We start from the raw sequence: 8,913 nt of genomic DNA, 5'->3' as shown, positions 1-8,913 counted from the left end.
TAATAATTGTGCTTCATTGCCCTTTCTGATAGATTCAACATGTCCATTTTGAATATTTCACACGATTAAATTTCCCCTCTTTATCTTTTTTTTCTTTGCCATTTCTTGTCATGTTCATATTTTCTCATGTGAAGGCAATTTTTATGCCTCTGTTAGTGCATTGGGTATTTGCTTTGTTCTCATAATTGACTTTCAACTTTCATTCTAGGCACTATGCCCAACATGAGAATTCTGAAGAATGATTAGATCTAAAAATATAAGTTTTTATTTGGCAATAATGGATAAGAAGTTTCCAAATGTGTTGTGTTTGATTGTGACAAAAAATACTTTGCAAGATAAATACATCTTAATGTCTAATATTAATGAAATTAAAACTTAAGAATTTAAATGTTGAGACAGTGACGTTCAAACTCATAATAATAATTGATGAATTACTTGGAACATTGTAATTTGATCACAGACAAATTTGTCATGTGGTTAATTAGTCACAGTAATATAGTCCCATGGTCACAGTAGTTAAGTCACAAGGAAATCCTATAACAGTAAATTGGTCACCAGGTAAATTGACCACAGTAAAATAAGCTAATCACAATGGCATTTTTAGTAGACTGATGCATAGTAATGTGATTAAAAGTACCAAAAACAGTTTATCTAGCAATTACATATGTGACCAAATTTCCTTGGACCAAGAAAACTTTTAGGCCTGATGGTTAACTTTCTTTGCTGCAGCGAATTTCTTAAATAGGTTAAACTGCTGATGTTAATAAAAAATACCATGTCTGGAAAGATATAGGATTTAAATTGACATTATATTATAATTATAATGTGGATTTAGGGAATTAGGAATTTTAGTTTTGTATACCAATCTGAACTATTTATTGAAATTTAAAAGAAAACTTTAGAAGTTATATTGTTTTGAATAAATTGATATATATTGTTATTTGCTTTTTATGGACACATAAGAAATGTGGACAAATATTGCTGTTGCTCTTGTCTGTCTGTCTGTCTACCTTTTCAACATAACTGGTTAATATGCAGATCTAGAACAGATAACAGTTAAGTTATTGCCCTTGACTCTGATTAAAATTTGCTTGATAAAAGTAAATTTTTTCTGATTTTGTTTAAACATTATACGAACATTCACAATGATTGACAATTTTTTTCATGAACAGTTTTTGAGTTATTGGCAGCCCTATGTCCACTGGCCTACAGGGGCTTCCGGCCTTGCCTCAAACAGACAACTCATTTTCTAGACACCCTTATATACCAGTAACAGCAAGTATGTTAAAATATAAGTCTACTGAAATTAGAAACCTGGCGGGATATAGGAGTTTATACAAATAGATGGATAACTGAAATGTTATGTAATAGGTAATGTAAAATGTACAATATATAACATGAAACTGGATCTATAGTGAAATATACAAATCATAGCAAGTATGTAAAATTTATCAAGATCAAAATGTTGATGGTTTGGGTTATCATAATTGGATTCTGGGTTATCAAAGTTAAATGCTGCGTAATCATAATTGAATTCTGGGTTATCAAAGTTAAATTCTGAGTAATCATAACTGAATATTGGGTTATCAAGTTAAATGCAGACTTATAATTTAATTCTGGGTTATCATAATAGTCAGATACTGGATTCAAATAGATAAATTGGGTTATCAAAGTTAAATGCTTAGTAATCATAACTGAATATTGGGTTAAATGCAGGCATATAATTGAATTCTGGGTTATCATAATAGTTGAATACTGGATTCGAATAGATAAATTCTGGGTTATCAAGTTAAATACTGACTTATCATAATTAAATTCTGGGTTATTATAGTTGAATACTGGGTTCTAATAGTTGAATACTGGGTTCTAATAGTTGAAAACTGGGTTCTAATGGATCAATTCTGGATTATCAAAGTTAAATGATGACTTATCATAATTAAATTATGGGTTATTATAGTTGAATACTGGGTTAACATACATGTAGTTGAATTTTGGATTATCATATATTTTTTATAAATTTTGATGCAGTATGAATCATGCATGCATGCTGTATGAATGCAGTTGAATGCAAATTGTTAAAAATTGTCAGATTAAAACTGGTTACAGACTTTGGTGATTTCAATTTCATACAAAGTTTCATCAAAGCCAATTGAAAACTCTTCTATTGCTTTCACGAACAACACACCTATTCAAAGCTAAAACTAAGATTCACCCCAAAACATTGATGAAGCAAATGTTTAAATCATGAACAAATGCCAGTAACCAATTTTTGTATTGTTTTAAACTATATTCTATATGCTTCTCACTGTACCAAATAGAACTGGTAAAATGAAATGAATGAAAAACTTACATGATAATGTCAAGGTAAGGCTAAAGTGATACCATCAATTTCATAACCAAGAAAAATTTTAGTTGTTGTGTTGCTGACATGACAACAAGTAGAGATCACTAGGTTTAGAGAAGTGTCTACCCTATAGGCCTACTGATTACAGCTCACCTCCATTGAGAATATCTCCCTTTCTTAATTTTAAAATCCTTGAATAAAATTCTACATACACAATGGCCAAAGGTATATCAGCACAAATAGAGTAAATAGATTTCTTATACCACTGACAACACTTCATCCTACACCAAAAAACTTTCAGCTGCTACACTGGGGATTAATCAATTTAATTAGACCCTAAGAAAAAGTTATATTATGAGAAGTGTAAAATGCAATTTCCTAAAGACTTTCCTTAAAAGTCTCTTGTCCATACAAAAATGTTTGAAATGAATATATAAGCTTATACCACATACCATGCAATTTAAATTTTATTCTAATTTGTGAAATGATAGAAAAAATTCTAGCTCACTGTAAACAAAGAGAACATTGTCACATGATATTCCAATAAATGAATTGCCATTGTTTTTATCAACTGGTGAATGAATTTAATAATTAAATGAAACAATGGTTCTCATTCCAAACACACCATATAAAATAAAGAAAATTTAATAGTTCTTTATGGGCTAAATAATAAACTCATCAGTAGGCCAGAGTAGCAGAAAGAAATGTGATAAGTAATCTGATAAATTTAGACAGGTATAAATTGACTCTTTCTTAGCCTTTTTCATGAAATTAACTACTGATAACTACGCTCTTTCAGTTCAGTCAGGTCATTGGGTCAAAATCATAATTATTATATTCAATATATAATTTATATTCAAAGTCATGAATTGTGGTCCAAGGGAGATAACCACCATGAACATTAGTGTCAAGGTGGAATCGGAAGTAGAATTCTAAAGACGAAATAGAAACTTGTTAGAAAAAGACCATCAGAAGAAGGTATGTAGATCTAGGTTTAGAGCAAAATCTTCTAAAAGTTTATAATTATCAAAATTGCTAATTTTTTAATGCTAGAAAATACGCTGATTTAGAAGATTACCGCTAAAGTTCCAATCAAAGCAAGTCAATGACGGCTGCCATTGATTGACATAGCCTTACATAATAGCTCAACTATGTCTGGGCCTATGTATGACTATGTATGTGCATGGCATGGCATAATTTGACAATCACACAAAAATAATAAATAAGGCATAACTCATTGAATAAAAGAAGTTATTTTAACGTATGTAGCCTCGGCTGTATTCCTACTAGGGAATGTAAACATAATATTGACAGTTGGTTTATGAATAGATCTAAAGAATTGGAGTTAGTTCTACAATTGAAGAATTGTGGTTTTGAGGGGATGGCCACCCCCCAATAAGTATTTTTTTTAATTCTAAGGGGAGGTCTTAGTTTAAAAATATAGGGCTGAAATCCTGTGTTTAATGTTATTTGAAGGAGGGGGTACATGGCCATCTTTTTACTTTTCGTTGAGTATTAAACTATAGGCCTAGGATATTGTATTTTTCTGAATACCAGTTCCTGATACATAAGCCTTAAAATAGTTATGATAGCTATGATAGTTTGAAGCAGTTGGTTCAAAACCTATTTCAGCCCTTACAAAGTTAGAACAATCATTTGACCAATGGTGGTTACTGACGCTGTTACACGTCCAGCGATTAAAAAGTTTTGAGTGATTGAAACGCCCCTGGAGTAGAACTGGTGATCTTAAGGTTGGCCTACTGTGTGTCAATATGAAAAAAAAAACTGTAAGCTAGACAATTTTGTTAATCACTATCTCGTCTAAATTAAGGCAAAAGCAAGAGTAAAAGGTGCATAGTAGTGGACTCCTCAATAGACAAACAGCATATTCAAGTGTTTCAAAAAGAGTAAGCATGGTCTGCTTCACGCACAATACCAGCCACTACTTATTATTTCAAAATCATGAGGATACAATCAGATCAATTTATGTCTGACCAAACAAATCAGCCAAGATGCAAGAGACAGATTTGTAATATTTGTCCACAAGTTCTCTATATTGACCATAAGATTTCCTAAACGAAGTTTGAAGTCTATGTGTCAAGTCACCCTGCTATGCAATTTCAAGAACCTCGACTTCTGGCCAGAAAGTCTTCATAAATTGAACAAGCCACTGCATTGCAGATGAGGTGTGACAAAGGTACTGGTATGTTACTGTACTTGAATGGAAAATTTACAATGGGAAAATCAAAGTTGTCATAAAGTTAGACACAAAGATGTGATTGTTGACAATTTCGAGTAGCATGTCCAAGTAGGATACTATAATGGAATATAACTTTTGCTCTAGGTATATCTACTACTTGGTGAGCTGGGCTTTCTACTTAATTAATTATTTTGATAAACTAGAAGTCGCTGTTTAACACCTTTGGGATATGATATAAAGATATAAGATTATTTCAATATACTGTAAACAGGCTCACACTACCACTGCTAAACTGGTGCGCATATCTTATCCTTTGTTCTTGGTATATTATTTTAATTTACACATTAATTAATATTGTCTTCAAATGATTTCAATGTCATCAGCTAATGAATGATTATTAAATATTGAATTATGGTCAGATATAATAGTTGATTTAGCTTTCATTAAATAACCTGTACAGAAAGAATAATTTAAGATAAAATATTCATCTGGCTGTAATAGGAATGGAGATCTGTGTATAACACTGTGGAGAAGGAATCAATACTTGCTTCATTTCTGGCTTGTCCTGCTATTCCTCTCTTTATACTGGAACTATAGTTAAAATAAGCCTGCAGTCTTTTTTTATTGAGTCAGCATTCACACCATATAGTTCCATTAGAACTGGATTCGGATGTGTTTATTTACTGATATTAGTCTATTCATTTCAAGGTAATTTACTAATGTGATATGTGCTTTTATTTGTGCGTGTTCTGTGCTTAATGTATCTGGACTAAGGGTCTAGCTTTGCATAATTCTTTGAGTCCAATGTTTTGGTGAGAACGGTACCATATGGAATCTTTGTTGAAACAGGATTTGATAGTGACTTTAACCTATTCAGGTCTGATTTTGTCAAATCTTTCAATTTTCATAAATGCTTTATTTGATCTACTGGTACTTGCTAAGTATATTTATGGTGTCAATATGTCAATCATTTTCTCAGGTCAAGGTTTTATAATACTTCCTAATGTACAAATATATTCATAATAAAGGATTTCTTTAGTCCACAACAGGATATCTGAATTTCTTTTGAAATTTTGTAGGATTTCTGAGGAATATTCTAAGTGTTCGGTTTAAGATCATACATGTATATTGAGTTTCGATTAGATGAAAATGATTCATTTAATGAATGCACAAAATAGATCTAAGTAAAATAGTGAGGGCTATATTGAAAAGGTTAAGATTAGTCATTGGTTTCAGAAACATGTTATGCAATGCACTAAATATGTAGCTAGTGTAACAAAGGTTTATTTGAACACAAGTATCAGAGGGATCAATAATTGATTAACCATTTATAATTACAAAGCATTTATACATAATTACAACTTAGTATAGACTTGACAGGAATGAATGCTGTACTCTTGTTAAGTAAGCATATATTCTTAATTATTGTCAAGATGTTCTTGTAATATTTATTGTCATAATATGATATTTCTTTATCAATAAGGACTGCAATGATTTTCCTGGTTCTGCCATTTTCTATTCTCTTTCCAGTTTCTATTCATTGTCAAAATATTATATTTTTACTCTCAATGTCAAGTTATTTGTTAACAATTATTATTTTTTACTAAAGATACTTTGACTATTAATTGTGGTCAAGGTTTTTTTTAACCATTGTCAATATATACCTGATTTAGGCTGATAAAGCGTAGTAACAGACATGTTGAAAGAACAACATTTGCCTACAAATAGTTGAATTCCAACTTGGAAGGAAGCATCTTTTATAGCCCACTATAGATGTATTTTCAAAGATATTGTGTTTGCCAGACCTTGGTAATGGGATAAAAATTAATATAGATATTCTAATTCTGACATATAAGATGATGTATTCCATTCTCGTCAGAAGTAGATTAGAAACCTATGAATAATTTAATTGAGGTCAAATATTTATTGATTTGTTGTGTAAACTTAGAAATTCTTCTGTCAACATTTGGATTTGATCATTACTTTGTCTGGAATATTAGACTTTGGCATCAAATAAATTGTGATTGTTCTATATGAATGGTGATTATATGGTGATTTGTTTTAATCCATTAAATGATTGAGTTGCCAGCGAAATGTTCAGCAGTTTGGTGCAGATTTACTCAAGAACTTTGATGATTACATTTCACTTGTTGCAGATAAATCATTTATTTTGTGATGGTTTCAGGTAAATTGTCTTAAATATATCATGATGGTTTAGGTGAATTGTCTAAAATTTATCTTGATAGTTGATGTATAGTGATTGTTGAAGGTTTGGTTTGTCTAAAATAAATTGTGGTGGTAGAAAATGATTTCTATAATAAATTGTGATCGATGGTAGAAAATGATTTCTATAATAAATTGTGATGGTAGAAAATGATTTCTGTAAAAATGATTTCTGTAATAAATTGTGATGGTAGAAAATGATTTCTGTGATAAATTGTGATGGTAGAAAATGATTTCTGTAATAAATTGTGATGGTAGAAAATGATTTCTGTGATAAATGGTGATGGTAGAAAATATGATTTCTATAATAAATTGTGATGGTAGAAAATGATTTCTGTAATAAATTGTGATGGTAGAAAATGATTTCTATAATACATTGTGATGGTAGAAAATGATTTCTATAATAAATTGTGATGGTAGAAAATGATTTCTATAATAAATTGTGATGTTATAAGGTTATTCGTTTATTTTAAATTGTGATGGTTTAAAGTGGTATGTCATTTTGAATTGTGATAATGGATAAAAAGACATTTTTGTCTTAAATAGATTGTGATTGAAGCTAATATGTTGTGATGAAAGGTGAATAAGATAAATAAAGATAATGGTAGTTTAAACCATTGGCTGTGAAATCTTGCCCAATCTTGTTTTCATTTCTCCCAGAGTTTTGATGTTTTAGACACATTGGTGTTGTGTTAGTTAAGTATAGTGTGTTGAAAGATCAATATCTACATTAACTTTCTATCACTAACTAATCATTATTCTATAAAAACTTAGATTCACTACCATCATATTACTGTTATCAATGTAAAAAAATCAATCTTGTTTCTTTCTAACAAGAAATAACTACTTTAATAGTATGGTACTTTAACTTACTGACTCAATACCTGGCCTCTGATAGTTATTATTAACTGAGGTTGGCAACTAAAAAAATCCTAACTTTACAATTTGTTAAATTAATGACCTTAAGAGTGATTGAGGTTACAGTTGTAAGTATCAATAACCGTAAAGATAGTGGCGTTTGCAATAAAGTTCCTTGGTATACAAGGATTGTCAGTGCAAAGCTTTTTTTTATTTTCTTTTTTGAAGAATACTTAATAGTTATGTTTAATAGCAAGATTATCAACCTTTTGTGAAAAGCAAATATGTATTCTCCTATGGCAACAGTTTCAACCAATCACAGTAAAGTTAAGAACCTATAAAGTTAAAAAAAAAAATGTTTTGATAAAAAGTTCACATTTAAGACCTATCATAAAATGAAACTCTGTATCGTCATCCAGATGAAAAATAGTATTATACATCTTCATAATACGTTCTATGTAACTCAGCATTTCAATAATTCATGTAATACAGAAAATCATTAACTAATATATTACAATATTTCTGAAATGACTAGAAATAGACTGTGAATGGTGGAAATATGATGCCATTAATATCTATTAATATATTAATTATTGATGTATATGTTTGGGGACTGTTTTGGACATGTGTATGATTTGAAGTAAATGTTAGTGATTATTGTAAATAATTAACAGTCAGGTTGTATTAATCACTTGAAGGGGACAGTTTTCACCATGTGTGTTAGTGGGAGGATACTGCATAGTGAAAAATAACAAATACTAATGGAAGGAATCCTAAAAATATTGTGTGATTTCAGTGATATTATAAATAATTGATATGTGATTAATATCAGAAGACAGGTTGTATTTAACATCAGAAGACAGATGTCATTGTTGGCTGTTGTTATCAATAATCAATATACTTCACTTATCAAGTGTTAATGTTACAGACTTTGTTAATGTCATCTCTTAACAACTCTTTGTATAAATCATAGATCTTTTAGTTATAGAACATAGGATTTGATAATAAATCACTACCAGTAAGCTTATAGGATTGATAATTATTTCACAATATTAATGTAAGTGAAGGAATGTTTGTTAGTGAGATTTTTTGGAATTTGATGCACCTTGCATGGTTGTTGATTTATTTTTTTCCAATTGGACATTTTTGAACACTGTTCCTATTTAGTTTTGAATAGAATGAATGGAATTGACCAACGATTTAAAAAAGAATGTTCATATTGAGTTACTGACCTACTGAAAGCAACTGTGATCAACTTGCCACTTACATATTCTAACAGCTCAGGTTG

The sequence above is a fragment of the Lottia gigantea genome (assembly GCF_000327385.1).
Source record: "Lottia gigantea unplaced genomic scaffold LOTGIsca_83, whole genome shotgun sequence".
NCBI lineage: Eukaryota > Metazoa > Mollusca > Gastropoda > Lottiidae > Lottia > Lottia gigantea.
Note: the sequence above shows the minus strand (reverse complement) of the source record.